At 44.3% G+C, this 16099-nt stretch overlaps 1 protein-coding gene and 1 long non-coding RNA gene across 4 annotated transcripts in view; both read right to left on the bottom strand.

Moving 5' to 3' along the window:
* The window catches only part of EXOC4 (exocyst complex component 4), an 871518-nt gene that overhangs the window by 312310 nt on the left and 543109 nt on the right, over positions 1–16099 (bottom strand). The window lies entirely within an intron of this gene.
* LOC138849071 (uncharacterized) overlaps positions 80–16099 on the bottom strand; it is a 77262-nt gene continuing 61242 nt past the window's right edge. The window contains exon 2 of the long non-coding RNA XR_011387460.1: positions 80–14612. This is a non-coding gene — a long non-coding RNA (uncharacterized lncRNA). The remainder of the gene's footprint in view (positions 14613–16099) is intronic.

Genomic DNA, 16099 nt, shown 5'->3' with positions numbered 1-16099 from the left:
GGGTGTGATGGCTCCTTTGTGCTCTGTCACAGAAGTTGCAATGCCAAGTGGCACCCCCCCACAAGAGGCCAGGTGTCAGTGCTGGGCGAGAGGTTCCTAAGTGTCACCAGGGCTGCAGCAAAGTCTCCGTCTGCAAAATGCATGCCTGGCACAGCCTGGGATGCAGCGCACACACTAAACAGGAAACACAAATGTGCAGAACAGCTATCTAATTGTTGAACTCGTGCCTCATATATTCATAGTTAATTTTGGCAACCGATTTCAGTTATGGGAAGGGGGAAGATGGGGAGGGGGGGAAGGAGGGTGACTTCTTCTGTCCTTCAACTTCCCAGAAATGGATTAGAAATGACAGCCTATGATTGCTGCAGACAGTATCTAATTAACTGTCATTATAAAACACATGTCAGAGCCTGGGGCCTATGAGGGATCGGATGCCTAATTTCTTCCCAGAATAATAAGAGTCTCCTTTGAAACAAGCCAGTGAATGAATTTTGTTGTCTTATTAATCAAATGATTTCAATCTGACCCCCTGTTTCCCTCCCATATCTCATCCTTTCTTGCTGTATCTCCCTGCCCTAACTACCTTGAAGCTCATATTTTAGACCAGCGATGGGCTTAAAACAACTTCTTGTCAGCTTCTGTCGAGGCAATCTCAATAAAGAGCGACTGCAGAAATATGATATGGAGATGGAGGCTGTTTGTAAAAACTATTAACTCAATAATGAAACAATTATTCCTAAACAACCATGAAAATTACTTACAAGCCTTATTTTCTCTCATTTTGCCATACCATGGATTGCAATTCTATTTTCACTCCTATTAATTAGAACAAAGAATTTAATCCTTTTCTCCTTCTATTATGCAAAAACAAGCATGGTTATTAGGGAGCTATCTAGCTTCCAATTAATTTTATTTAGGAATGTGTTGCAGAGACCGAATCATTACTGATGTCCTCTAAGTAGGGGGTTAAGATGAAATGGGGCTTGAATCAACACAGAAAGTAAGTAATTTCTTTCTGTTCATTTTTTTTCCATTCACAAGATGACTCATCAGCTTCTCCAAATGGAGCTAAGACATTCCGCAACAGAGCAAGGAACATTAGCAAACGATGCTCGCTGAACTAGGACAAAAGACTCGGGTGAAAGAAGCTGTGTAAGATCTTGCTCACAAAGCATACGTGGTAACTCCTACCTACCCACTTGAAGACAATGCAAATTAACAGCCATTTCTGAGTTTCTGGGAGTGGAAGTTCAATTCTGTGTTTGTTTAGTTTTGTGTTATTGGTAATAACCAAAGAAGTATTTTTCAAACTATGGGTTATAACCAACATGGAATGAAATGGTCTACAATGGAATGAGATGACAAAGGATAGAAAATATCAAGAATGCTTTGTAGATAACACAGGCACACACATCTATGTGTATGTATACATACTGTTTGTTATGGCAAAAAATTGTAAAAACCCTTGTACGGAAGCAAAGTAAGTGGTCAACAAATATTCTTTAATAATCAGATGACCCCAAAGCAAATTGATTTGGTTTAATTGTTTGTCAGCTGCTTATTTTAACTTTGGGCTCTGCTCATTAGACATACCTGCTCCCATCTTTCCTCCACAAGGAGTAGTCAGCCATTATGGAAGGCTTCCAGCACCAAATGTCTAGACATAAACTTACCATTTCTGATGGAGAGTTTCAAATTCTGTTGAAGTCAGCTTAGATCTAGGATACTTGCAAACAATGAAAGTCCCCAGTCTGTGATCATTGAAATGTAAAGCAAGCTACAGTATTTTATCTAGGGTTGCAGAAGACAACTGTGTCTGCTTTACAAAAGTTCTGATCTTGACCACAGAGTCAAGATCACTTTCGATGAGTGCATAGTCAAGAACGTTTAACTGTGACATATTCCATAGCTTATGCAATCAGGTAACCTATTTATACCTCAGCTATTTACATCTCCCCATGAGAATACTAAGTAATTACTGTATTAAAATTCAAAACCTGGGTTTTCATCCATGAGATCTGCTGAATTATCTTATCTGGAACTTTGGTTGAGTGAAACAGACTCAACAGACTCAGGTCTATCAGAGTTCATCAGCTGTATGCGCAGAATTGTTTAATAAACAACAAAATGAACACACTGATCATGTGTCCACACATCTATCCCAACAGTATTTACTTAGGGATAACTGGGCAAACACAGATGACGACAGCTGACCACCTAGTAAGTGAATACCAACCTGTAAACAAATGAGTGCATTAAACATTACAGGGTCTGTGAATGAGGAAACGGAAAGTCGGCTTTGAGATCTAGTCTTCCTCTCCCTCTCTCTCAGATGTTATTTGAGAGGCAGAACTGCAAGGAGAGGGAAGGGGAGGGGGAAAAGTCCTCCACCTGCTGGTTCATTCCCCAAATGGCCGAAATGGTCAGAACTGGGCTGATCTGAAACCCAGAGTTTCTTCCTGGTTGGGTGCAGGGGCCCAAGCACTTAGGCCAGTCTACTGCTTTCCCAGGCCATTAGCAAAGAGCTGGAATGGAAGAGGAGCAGCCGGGACTCGAACCGGTGCCCATATGGGATGCTGGCACTGCAGGTGGAAGCTTAGCCTACTGTGCCACAGCACTGGCCCCCTTTTCTTCATCTCCAAAATCCAGCTTCTCCTTTGGCTTTACTTACTACTGCCTCCACCTTGTTTCCAGTTCTCATCCCTTGCTACTGCAGCCTCTATGGCACAAAGAGAGGGAATTTTTCTAAAGCAGAAACTGGATGAGGTGACTCCTCTGATTACCACCTTCCACGCCCTCCCCAGGGCCTGGCCACACAGCAAAAATGGTGAGCACTCTGTGGGGCCCACCAGGCTCTCCATTGCCTGGGGCCACATGGCCCTTCCAACCCATCCCCCTTGCCAGATTCTGTAATGACTCCATGTCTTTGCCTGTGACCTCAGCTCCACTTGGCCTGGCATCTACCTTTGGTGAATTTCTTTGTCCCTGCCTGCAGCCTCTCTCTCTGAATTGTTAACTCAGTCATAAGCAGCATTTCCCACCCTCTGTCCATTATACGGACCCAGAATCCCTTTTAGCTGAACCCTCCGGGCTGGATGCATTTCAGAGTTGAGAGGTTTCAGACTTCAGAAAGGTGAGGCGGGGAACTTACTCTGTGTTATTTAACAACTCCGGCAGAATTGGAGGTTGCAGCTTATAATCAAACACATCAATGGACAATTAGGCCAGGAGGTACAAAGGCCACAGAAAGCCTCAAATCAGTTGAAATCAGGTATTGGTGCTCTAACCAAGCCTTACGTACAGAAATTCACTTCTCAGAACTTCTGGGAATTAGAAATCATGGATGAGGGATTCCATCTAACTATTTTCTTGTATGTTCTCCCAACTAGACGTGAACCCCTCAAGGTTAAGACCTAACTTTTCTGGATGTTTCTACAACCTCAGTGCCTGGAAGAGCCTGGCTTGTTAAGAAAACTCTTGCTGAAAAAATATCTTCTTAAGTCTGCATTGCTAGAGCTTGCTAAAATGTTTACAAACAAAACTACCACCAAGCCAATAAGCACTAACACAAGGGATCAAATTATGGTTTACAGTAAGAACTGCATGCAGGAAGTATCCTGTAGAAGACCACAGAAGGATTAAAGCGAGGCAGTGTGGTCCAGGCACATGGGCCCTAGAATCAGACAAGCCTTGGGGGTGGGTCCACAGCCTTGTTAACTACAATTGAATGGGCAACTCACTTGATTTCCTTCTGCCTTTTTTAAAAAATATATTTATTTATAAGATGGCGGACAGAAAAATGAGTGTGTGTGTGTGAGAGAGAGGGAGCTTCCATCTCCTTGTTCATTCTCCAAATGGCTGCAAAAGCTGGGGCTCGGGCCATGCTTCATGCTGGTGTCTCACATGGGTAACAGGAACGCAATCACTTGAGTCGTAATCTGCTCTTCCCAGGTGCATCAGCAGGGAGCTGAATCGAAAGCAGAGTAGCTGGGATGGGAAAGGAGCACTCTGATTTGGGATGCAGGTGTTCCAGGCAATGGCTTAACCCATTGTGCCACAGCACAGGCCCCAGCTGCTTGATTGCTTAAGACTTAGTGTCCTTACAGCATGGGCGGGCAGACATCCGAGTATTTAAAACACAGCAGATGAGGCTGATGGAAGAAAGACCCTTGCGGTAACCACACAGAAAATGATCCTTTGGGAATGAAAGGGTGGCAAATACGATCAAAGTGAGAGGCTCCCTGTGGTGATTGCTAATACTCCTTCAAACCTGGAAGCGAATTCTGAGCAAAAATTACCTCCTTTGGATGGTAAACATACACAGTAAAGGGAATAAGGGAACAGTTCAAAATGGTCTCAGATTTGCTTTGTTATCTAGGAAATAAGATGGATGGATTGCACTTAGAAATCTTTCTTTTTTCTCATTAGAAAATAACCAAACACTTCTCTCAGGTCTTTTTTCTTCTTAAACTTTAACTATTCTGCTTAGTTGTTAATAAAAAGAATACAAAAAAGAAATCATTTGTCCTTCTATGGGCTGCATAGCTCAAGGCACAATGTGTGCAGCCAGACCTTAAAATTGGAATAAAAACCAGACATAACCCCAGGACAGAAAGATTTCATAGATCAAAAACACATCTACTCAAAGTCTCTGAGAAAAACGGTGCCTTAACTGGGCATAAAACTTTCCATTTGAGTAGCCTCGACACTGCGTGGGGGGATGGCACATTCAGCTGCCATCACCACCAAAATTTGGCTTCTCAGGCAGTGAAAACCCAACTCCCGATGTTCCAAGAGAAACTGGCATATTCTTAACCACTCACACACCAGACCTCAATCTGCCTCTTTACATGCTTTGTCACACTTAATTCTCACACCGTTTTGTGGTAGACAGTACATGGGGACATGGAAAGTGACGTCCGCCGCCAAGGTCTGATCCCTGGCCCCTGTCCTTCCACACAGTCAGGCCCTGCATACCAGCCGTCCTCTACCCTAAAGCACCCGGGATCTCCTCCCCCCATCTGGTGACTCAGTTTCACCACCACGGCCTCCGATCGGACACTTTCCTTCCTATGCGCCCATCATTTCCTCTTAGGATTTCTTCCATACCTCTGACCTCAACATGTGGGGAGCAACTCGGACTAGACTGAGTTACTGGAATTAAGACTTATTCTATGCATCTGCTCTCCCACAATATGGCGCTGGGAGAGAAGTAAACAGCTTCTACGCAGATGCCTCTTGCCAACTTGAGTGATGACCTCCAGGAGCTGATCCTGCTCCTGATTGGAGGAGAGCAGCGTACTCGGCGTGTGGGCAGCCGAGTTGGGATTGGTGGAAGAGGACTATAAAGGAGGAGAGAGACAATATGCACCAGGAACATCTAGGGGGAACATCTATCTGAAGGAACACCTGTGCAGCCCCCGAGAGAGCCGGCCGGCGGTGTGCCGCTCCCCTGCGGAAGTGGGGTAGGTGGCAGGGGAACCGCCCTTCCACGGAGGTGGAAGGGATGGTAGCCAACCCGGGAAGAACCAACAGCAAACCCGGGGAGGGCCGAGCAGACGAAAGAACAGCGCAGGGTCCTGTGTCGTTCCTCCACGAAGACGGGGAGCGACATCAACAGTTTGCTATTATCTCCCTACTCAGCTGCTGCCTTCACTAGACCACAGGCTGTCTGAGACCACGGCCATGCCTTTCCCCCTCGTACACCTAATGCAGTGCCAGGCAGATGTAGTCCAAGAGTGTTTATTGAGTTGAACTGAACACTTGTCCAAAAGTCAGCATCAGATGTTAGGACATTCATTAAAGCGAATGCCTCACGTAGCTAATAGACACCACTTTCCTTCAGGCCACCACACATTTCAGATGAAACTGGGAATCTCCCTCAAAATCAAACAAACACTATAGCCCATTAGGGCTCACGACCTAATCTTGGTGAGAGTTTGAACTTGTCAAACTAGAGACTCTCCCCTGTACGGCTCATGGGAGTGGGAAAGGAACAAAAAGCACCTCAAAGATGGACAATAATGTTCTATTGGAATAGCACTTTTTAATTTAAAAAAATCTATAGTGCCTCATACTGACCATAAATCAAGTTTTGAAATCATCTGACAACTGGCTCTTTCATTTTCCTTCCACCTCTTTCCCATTTCTTAGCTCTGTCTTCCCTGTTTAAGAGAAGCCACGTGCTATGCAATGTGTTCTTTCTTTCCTACCCAGGGTTCCTAAGCCTTCTCCCTCCGTCCCTGAAAGTCCCACGGAGGTTTTCATTTACAAGGGGGTTCCTTTCTACTGCTGGAATCAAGCCTCAGACTGTTCAAATTATCACCACGGTAAACCCTCCCAGATGAGCCTGGGGACAAACACGACTCTCGACTCTCCATGCCCCAGGACTCCCATGTTCCACCGAAGCCATGCATGTTCCTTTACAACTACCAACATCTTATCTGAATGCCAAGTGACTAAGCTACCGATGATCAGAGCTGGAGGAGATTGTCCAGCAGACTGTGAATGTTCTGAGATGAAGGACTCTGTCTCAACGTATGCCTTTATGCCACCATTCAGCGGGCACTCACTCATGGGAGTCAATTCAAAACAAGAGCTCCAGAGTGTGTGACTTTGCAGAGGGTGACTTGGAAGCTCATAAACAGATCTTGTATTTCATGGAGGGCAGTCCCACCTTTCTGTTCCGTATAAGTCTCACGTGGTTTCAAGAACATTTCAGTTAGCAAGATTTTCTGCTGGAAAAGCAATGCTTTCAGAAGATCCTGTCACGTTTCTTAGTATGTTTTGTCTCAAGTAGACTTGGAGAACGTAACAGGAGCTCAGCTGTTTAAAATATCATGTGTGCACTCAACACACACACACGTGTCCCTGTCCACTGGAGCCTGCTATGACCTCCAAGTCTGATGCAGGTGGGGTCACCCAACTTTCTCTCTAGCCCTTGACAGCAGTTAGCCCTGAGAGCCCCATTTTAGGAAAAAGTGCCCTCTGGACCTCAGAAGACTAACAGCTGATCTGAAGACCATTGTTTCTGTCTGGACTCAAGACCAGGCTCCTGATGGGCCAAAAGAAGGTTTGTGATGTGAACTAGGGAGAGTGAAGAGGAATAATAAATTGTGAATTTTTCAGATGGGCATTATAGAGAGACAAAATCATTTTAAGCTAAATGAAGGAAAAGGACAGGTAAGAGTCAAGTCCTCTAAATGGATGCAAATACACATGCAAGAAATGGAACAGATATATAAATACAAGTTTCCAGCTCATCACTACAATAACTGGGGCACATTTTTAAAAATATCGTGTGTCTGACAAAGGATGAGAAAATAGAAATACTTAAGGAGGAGGAAGAATTTGGAGTCTGAGAGAGGATGAAGAGAATGAAATGAACAGAAAAGCCCCAGCTCCAGTGGAAATCTAATTGTCACTCTCATGCCAGATTTGCAAGCTTGAGACAGCCGAGACGTACATCGGGGCGATCTGATCTTAAACAAGTGCCTCAGAGAATGCATTAGAAGGTGAACAGCACTTGATGGGCCCCTGAGAATCATTGTCAAAAACTAATTCCCCTCTTCTCTCTTCCAGAGTAGGTGACAGGCAGATCTGGATGCTCAGAGGTTTTCCTTAAAGGGTGAAAATGTTCCCCACAGAAGATGGACCCTGGGGAGCACCAGCTGGTCTGGTGATGTGACTCATTTTATTCTAAAACTTTAAGGTTCCCAAATATAGTCTGATACTAAAACAACTCCGTTACATTTTAGCCAGTCCAAATGCAGCCAAAGTAGATAAATGTTTTTCAACTTTCATTCTAATGAAATGTCACTACCAGTATTTTAGGAAGCATATTAAATTGGAATTTAATTTAAATAGAAGGCGAGTTGCTTTCCTTTAAAGAATTACACTGTTGCTTGTGTTAAGCAAATAATAATTAACACAAGTACATACAGTTATAATTAGCAGGGAATTTAATTAAACAAATATGCCAACATAACCAGATGCATGACAAAGTAATTGTAATATGCCTTGCCAATGAATGTATTCTTTCCCACTTCATAGTTCTTACATAGTAATTATAAAGCTAGCTATCTCTCTCTTTTTTATATGCTCAGAAGTTCAAAATACAAGCTTTCTAAAAGCCATATTCAAGTAAAAGCAAGCAAATAAAAGAAATCTTAGTGAAGGGGAGCACAGGAGAATGCAATCAATTATGTCACTCAGAACTCCTGGCAAATGTTCCCTTGATATTGATTCTTCAGCTCTGCCTGAGCTGGGAGAGACAATGCTTTCTGTTTAAAATGGCTGATTTTACATAACATCCTAGTAGGAAGTACTCTGTACTTTGAAGAGAGAGCAAGTCACCTGCAAGCCACAGGCCACTTTGAGTCCTGAAAAAATTAGGAGAGGAGGGAAAGAAATTACTGAAGGGAGAAGAATGTGATATACAAGTGAGGTTTAAAATATGTATTCTCATTTCACTCTAAGAAAAATGATGGGTTCATCTGACAGGTTCTCGGTAAGAAAGATTATAATACAAAGGAAAGTGATTAATGCAGGAAAGAGGAAAACGTAATTAGGTTATGTCTAAAATAATTCCAAGTTTTAACACCATAATGCTATGTGATACTAGTGGAAAGACCTTCAAATATTATAATCCTTCCTTATTCTTATTATATAGGTACAAAAACTAGGTTTCTAGAGATCAAGAAACAATGAGCCATGGAGCCGGTGCTGTGGCTCAGCAGGTTAACACCCTGGCCTGAAGTGCTGGCATCCCATATGGGTGCCGGTTCTAGTCCCGGCTGCTCCTCTTCTGATCCAGCTCTCTACTATGGCCTGGGAAAGCAGTGGAAGATGGCCCAAGTCCTTGGGCCCCTGCACCCATGTGGGAGGCCCGGAAGAAGCTCCTGGCTCCTGGCTTTGGATCAGCACAGCTCTGGCCATAGCGGCCAATTGGGGAGCGAACCATCAGATGGAAGACCTCTCTCTGTGTAACTCTGACTTTCAATAAATAAATAATCTTTAAAAGAAAAAAAGAAACAATGAGCCATGGTAATAGCATATGTGGAGACATACATACAAGAGTTAATACCTGAGTCTACCATCCTTAGAAGAATTCCATAAACCTTGAGTTTTCCAAGTACAAACCAGCCATTTGTAAACTTGATCTACTTTGTATTAAAGGAGAATCAAGTATCGAGCTTTTAAAATTCTACATAGCATGGGTGACATCTGAACCATCGGCTAAGTTCACTCCAAGAGCAGGTGGGCTAGGATGGTAAGTGTCAGAGACAATCTCACTTACATGTCAAGTCCGGAAACCAAGGGTGAAAAGGAGCAATCCTGACTGCACACAATACTCAGTTAAAGGAAAGCGAAAACTCTCCCTAAGCAACAGGGTGTGCTCATTTAACAGAAAACTTGTTTTCACAGACGACATATCATCAAGATATCAGTATTAGCCAAATCTACATACAACTAGAACTCTGCCTGCCTCTCTGTGGGACTACAGGCCCCACCTGCCTCTCTGCCTAACCAGGGCTCCACCTGCCTTTCTGTGGAAATAGAAACCCTACCCGCCTCCATGCAGGACTTAATGGTTTATTTAAAAAACAAAAAAAACACCTTATTCTTTATCTTGACTGATGGTCCCTGTAATTTTATTGAAATAATTAGTTATAACCGTATGTAATACCACAGTAACATAAAGAAGAAAGGTCGGTATACAGGCATGGCACCCATCATCATTCTTAGCAAAGGCTTCATCTGTATTAAGTAGCTTCCATCTCGGTTGACTGGTGGCAAAGCGATCTACCTAGGAAAGTTATCCAACACAGTTGAAACTACAACCTTTCTCAGTACTTCATATGTTACCTGAAAAGAGAATTAAACAATAACTGCATACCTGAGATTCCAAGTCTGCTTCCTAACTTGTATCTCTTAGGACCGCAGCTGCTCTGGGACTGGGAGAGTTTTTGACTGGCAGCCTCAAACCACACAATTTCTGATGGTGCATCTGTGTCTCAAATACCACACCCCTGAGCCAGGTCTTCTAGGCACACAGCCTGCTGGAGCTCCCCGAGCCATCCCGAACTTACAGGGGCCCCAAGGGAACCCCAGGAAGGCTGTCGGTACTGGGAGAGGCAGGAGGGCTTCTTACATCTTCTTTTTTTTAACGGCAGGAGTATCAAGAAGATCACCAGCTGGCGCCTCGGCTCATTAGGCTAATCCTCTGCCTGCGGTGCCGGCACTCCGGGTTCTAGTCCTGGTAGGGGCACCGGTTCTGTCCCGGTTGTTCCTCTTCTAGTCCAGCTCTCTGCTGTGGCCCAGGAGGGTAGTGGAGGATGGCCCAAGTGCTTGGGCCCCTGCACCCACATGGGAGACCAGGAGGAAGCACCTGGCTCCTGGCTTCAGATAAGCACAGCATGCGGCCATAGCGGCTATTGGGGGAGGGGGGGCGGTGAACCAACGGAAGGAAGACCTTTGTCTCTGTCTCTGTCTCTCTCTCACTAACTCTGCCTGTCCAAAAAAAAAAAAAAAAAAAAAAATCACCATTGTAGACTGTCAACTTTTAGGGCAATTTTCGAAAAAGTTTTCACTTGTGATAAAAACAATTCCTTGGCTTCTAGTCAACATTTGAAAACTACATAGAACCGTGGGATGCAGGAAAACGAGCAAAATGGAGAGAGGGCAGGGGAAGTAAAATGAACAAACATTTATCATGTTATGTTATCAAGCCAACTGTGTGCCTGACATCCTGCCAAAAAAAAAAAAAAAAAGAAAAAAAAAACCAAAAAGTCCATTTACCCATAAGCCCTCATTTTGACTTCACAAATGAGCTGCCATGGAGTCTGGGTTGTCAACATGAACATCAGAGACGAGGGAGAAAGACACAAGGTGAAGAAATTCTAGTAACGCAAAGAAAAAATTATGTTTATGGTTTTTTTTTTTTTAAAAAATTATGGCTATAAAAATTAAAATAAGACTAAGGGATTTTCAAGGATTCCTGGAACTGAAAGGGACATGTCCTGTCAAACAGCTTCTAAACAGCTCTATTTTCCCTGTAGACTTTTCCCCACTTTCCCTAGCCAATCAAAACATTATAATTTTCTGTCTTGAAAGTGCTTGCTGGTGCAATTTTTTTTGCTAGGTACTCAAATGATGTTTCTTTTTTGGAAAAAAAAAAAAAAAGAAATGCAGGCAACTCTCTGAAAGTAATGATGGCTGCTAACACTGAGCCCTCTTGTGAAATCTGTGTATTAACTCATTCTCCCAAGAACTCCATGAAGTCATTTTACAGATGAGCAAAGCGGGGCACCCAGAGGTTACATAGCCTGCCCGACACCACCCCATCATAAGTTAACGGGGCCAGGCTTTCAATTTGCTTTTATGATTCTGAAACTGCGCTCTTCACCACTGAAGTTATGCAATACGGTAGCCGACATAACCGACCCCCTCCCCGTACTCCGTGGACTGTGTGAAGGGGAGACAGAACGGAAAGGCATGGTCCCGCGTCTTCCAGGCAGACACGCACCAGGACGGTGAGAATCTGGACGCCACACCTTTGTTCCTCGGAGCCTGCTCAGTCACAGAGGCAGCCTGAGTATGTAGTGCTCAGTCCTGTGTTAACCAAGCGGACCCACCATTTACACGCATTTCTGCCCCCTGAAAACACAGGCTTCACACGAGGCACGCAGTGCCTCCCAGGGGGCATCCCCAAAGGGGGAACTCTCTCCATCAGCGAGTCTCCAACTGTGGTCCCCAGACTAGCAGCACCGAGGCTGCCTGGGGACTTAGAAAGCGGAATGGTTGTATAGTATGTGAACGTGCTAACCTCTGCCTAGGGAGACGTACTGACTTAATATACACCGCTGTCCAATACACATTGACTGTAAATACCCCCCTACATCAGAAAGACTATGTTCAGAGTCATCAATATGTTAAATACTATAAAACCACATATATTACTAATTCTATAACAAAATGAAAAGAGCAAATTAGAGAACATTTCGTTTTGGTCTAAAGTCAAAATACCATCAGTGTTTTGGGGCATTGTCTTTTTTGTGTGTTTACAAACAGCCTTTTATGCCATGACGATAATATTGTTTATAATATGCTGAAACTGCTTTATTCCCTTCCTATTTTCTAGACATGTTCCAGCATCATTGAAAACACTTGGTAAATACCATTTTAATTACCACATAATGCTATGTATTACGGCTGTAACATGACTAACTTACCATTCCCCTGTGGCTAGATGTTTAGTTTGTTTCTAATTTTCTGTTGTTATGAACAAGCTGTGATGAACATATTTGTGACAAAATATTTATTTACATATCGGCATACTACCTTGGTATAAATATCTATAAGTGAAAAAACACTGTGTTTAAATATTTCCATATTTGCTGGTTGCATGAATCAATGCTCCCCCAGCACAGCGTGAAACGATCTGCGGTCTTGCTCTTTGACAAAGGCGGGGGAACGGTTTCTTGTTTGAATTTTCAGTGTTTTGGCTCTGAATATTGTTGAACTTCTTAGTCACCAGCCTTTTACGGCATGTTACACATATCTGGTATCATTAGATTCTTATTTTTTAGGGGAAGCATATGAACTTGCCCTTTGGCAGGTAAAACATAGTTGAAAATCAGGAATGTTATATCGTTTAAGCCTAGTGGCTTAACTTTGGGGATTCTGAGGTTGGATCAGAATTTCTGTTCATCTGGGGCACAGGGCACATACACATGAAAAGAAGGAAAAGCGCACATCTCGTGTCTCTGTGTCACCTTGGGTCCCCTCAGAGCTCTGTCTCTTCCTGACGTCAGCTACCCAGTGGGAGTCTGACATTGAAAATGGATGTAAAAGGATGCAGAGAGAGAGGCTGGGGATGACTGGGCTTTTGTTTTTTGCCCGTCTTGTCAAGTCACATCACATGTGAGGGAGGAAAAGGAACCCTTGCCTAGCCAAAGGCAGTCTGAGCTGTGTACTTGGTTGCGTGGTTTCAGTGTGTCCCCCAAGGTTCACGGGCTGGAAACGGAATCCCTGATGTAACAGGGTGGGGGTTGGGGCAGCTGTGCTAAGGAGAGCTGAGACAGCCTGGGGGGCAGAGTGCGCGGGCTGCTGCAGTTAGGGAGGGAGGGAGTTCCCTAAAAGGATGAGCTTGGCCCCCTCTGGGTCTCCCTCTCACACGAGGGCATGCACACGTGTTCTTGCTCTTATTCATGCTCTCCTCCCCCACCCCCTCTGCCTTTCCTCATGGGCTGATCCAGCGAGAAGGCCCCCAGCAGATGCCCGGGCCTCCATCCTGGCCTTCACATCCTCCAGAACTGGAAGAAACATATCCCTGTTCTTTATCACTTACCAGATCTCGGGTATCAGGCATAGCAGTAGCAAACGGACGGAGCCAGCCCAGGCAAAAACCGCTGGGCCCACGTCTAAGTGTTGCTTACTAATTATTACTGCTGGTAAGTTGTTTGGGGACATGGTGAGGGCTGAACGAAACGGTCTAGAGAATTCAGCTGACATCAGCTCCGTCCGCAAAGGCGGCCACACGTTGAGAACCAGCAGGCGGGAAGGGCAGCGGCCTTCTAACCTTACCTTTCAGGCGGCCTGGGCTCCAGCCCCGGCTCTCTTGTCCACACCAGCTGTGGGAGCTTCGCAGAGGCTATGGCCCAGCAATACCCTGCTACACTCATTGACAGGAGGTGGGCGAGCTCTGGAGTCACGTTCCAGGGCTACGTTCTGGGAAGACGTTGCCTGCTGGATCATGCCGTACACAGCCCCTCTGCCTCACAGCTCTGCAAAGGGTACCGGTTTATCAAGGGAGACTCCGCAAATCCTTCAAAGCAGGCTCGTAAGAACCCTTAAACTCTCACATATGCTGGAAAAATACAAGGCTTTTTATGAGTTTCATGAGTCTGCTTTAGATACGCTGGAAGAAATAGTGTTATCCGGGCTAATTAAATCATTTCATCTGTGTGGCTCTACACAATGGCTGGGATTTTTCCAAAAATGCTCCTTAGGGTATCTTCTGCTTACACTGTTTTGTTCCAAATTTCAGAGGTAAACATCAACAGAGAATGCTAATCTCCCTTTAAGACTTCTTAATCGGGGAAGACTGAAGAAACAGCAGACTTATTGTTAATATAAATTAATTTATTGTGCTGTTTGCTCACTTACAGATAGGCTGATGGTAGGCTAATCTGTGTACAGGGACACAGTTGTACCAGGGGCTCTCTGAAGACAGCAGGCTCAGCACACAGAGCCCAGCCTCACAACAGCGCCTTGAAGAGTGCCTTTAGACCGCAGGGCTCCTCCCTGTAAGGGACTCTGAGTTGTCCTGACAGTCATCGCTGGGGCAGACTGGGACAGACTGGTGCTGACTTGCAGATCTGAAGGGAAAGCACCCATGTCCGTTCCTTCTTAGTTTTTCGATCTCCCTCTTGCCTTCTTCTTTTGTGCCACAAGACCAGTTGTAAACCCAACCAGAAAGTCTATCACCGCATCTCTCATTTTGTGTTTCTTCTGCGGATCAGAACATCACAGGCAAAACCCCTGTACCCTTCCTCCTTTCCTTCAACGGACACCAAAACTTGCACTCACCAGGCCCTGCTCTCGGTTTGCTCTAGGGAAGAAAAGGATCAGTAAGGACGTTGACTCTAGGCAGTATGCATCTGAAGACAACATGGGGGTGGGGTTAGGGGGACAGCCATGTAGTCACAATGGTAAGGAATGACCCTGGCACTGCCATTTCTTGGTTTGGTCGTCCTGTTAAGCCCTAACCACTTCATCTGTAAAACAAAGATGTGAACAGGATTGCCATTTTTAAATGAGATAATACATGGAAAGGCACTCTACATCTACCCCAGAGACAGAGTAAATGCCCAGTAAAGTTAGATTTTATTAACCTCTTCCACATTGACTTGAGTTTTAAAAGACTGTTCAGAGAAACAGTATCATAATCTAATATCTCATGAATAAAAGGATGCTATGGCCATATGCATTTGGGAAGGGCTGGGCTAAATAAAGCTAAATGGATTTTTCCTCTTATGGTGGAACTTCTTAGAACCTTTATTATCTTAAGAAGTAATGAATTGTCAAAAATGAAATTCACTGTACTATTTTCTCATTCTTTTACTCGCTTATGGAACTTTCCCCCTGCATAGAATGTGCCTTAAATCTTGCAAAATAATAGAATTCTACAGAACACAATTTGGAGAAAAGTGTGTTAATGTGTAAGATTTTAATGGCAGAATTTCAGGGACTGTGACAAACCAAAGGAGGGGAAACGGACAACAGCCATAAACTCTCATATTTAAACTGCCTACTTAACCAAGAATACACTGGTCCCTTTCTTTACTCCTCCTCACCCTCCAGAAATGCATCAAAGCTTCAATATTTGTTCTTCAAGAGCTCGACACTGCCAAAACACTTTAATTCCCGACTTTACCTTATGGAAAACACGATCCTTATCCTTTTTGTAGTCTACAGACTGAACTTGCAGAATCTATCCTGATGGTAAAAATGATGGAACATTTTAGTAAGGTTATTAAACTTCAAGGATCAAAATGAATAATGTGGGCACTGGGTGGGGAAGATGAAGCTATCACACACACACACACACACACACACACTTTGCACTGTTCACCTGTGTAACACTGTATACCATTAGGTATGTATACATGCCTAATTTAAAATACACCCAAACATGAAATATGAGTGAATAAGAATACATATTCTTCCCAATGCCCCCAGAGCATTTGCACATATTACAGAAAGCATACCCTGCTGGTTTGTCAGCTTCTCCCAGGCAGAGAGCTTCCCAGGGTCACAGAACTGGCATTGAAGTCACCTCTGTATTCCTGGTGCCTGGATGACCAATACCTGCTCAACTGAGTAGTGAACCAAGCATGCATAAAGTTATAATACACTAGCTTCAGGACTTTCTGCCTGGGTCACGGTCATCCACGAAACCACGAAAGATGCTTCCTAAATAGTTCAGCAACTCAGAATCCCCCAAGGGACCAACAACTAAAGACAGCCTGGAATGAGATCCTTCTTCAACCTCTCTGGAGAAGACAACAGGCTCTGGAGCTACAGGGCCTGAGTT

Source organism: Oryctolagus cuniculus, chromosome 3 (genome assembly GCF_964237555.1).
Source record: "Oryctolagus cuniculus chromosome 3, mOryCun1.1, whole genome shotgun sequence".
Taxonomy (NCBI): domain Eukaryota; kingdom Metazoa; phylum Chordata; class Mammalia; order Lagomorpha; family Leporidae; genus Oryctolagus; species Oryctolagus cuniculus.
The sequence above is the reverse complement of the archived record's forward strand: the minus strand, read 5'-3'. Positions and strand labels throughout refer to the sequence as shown.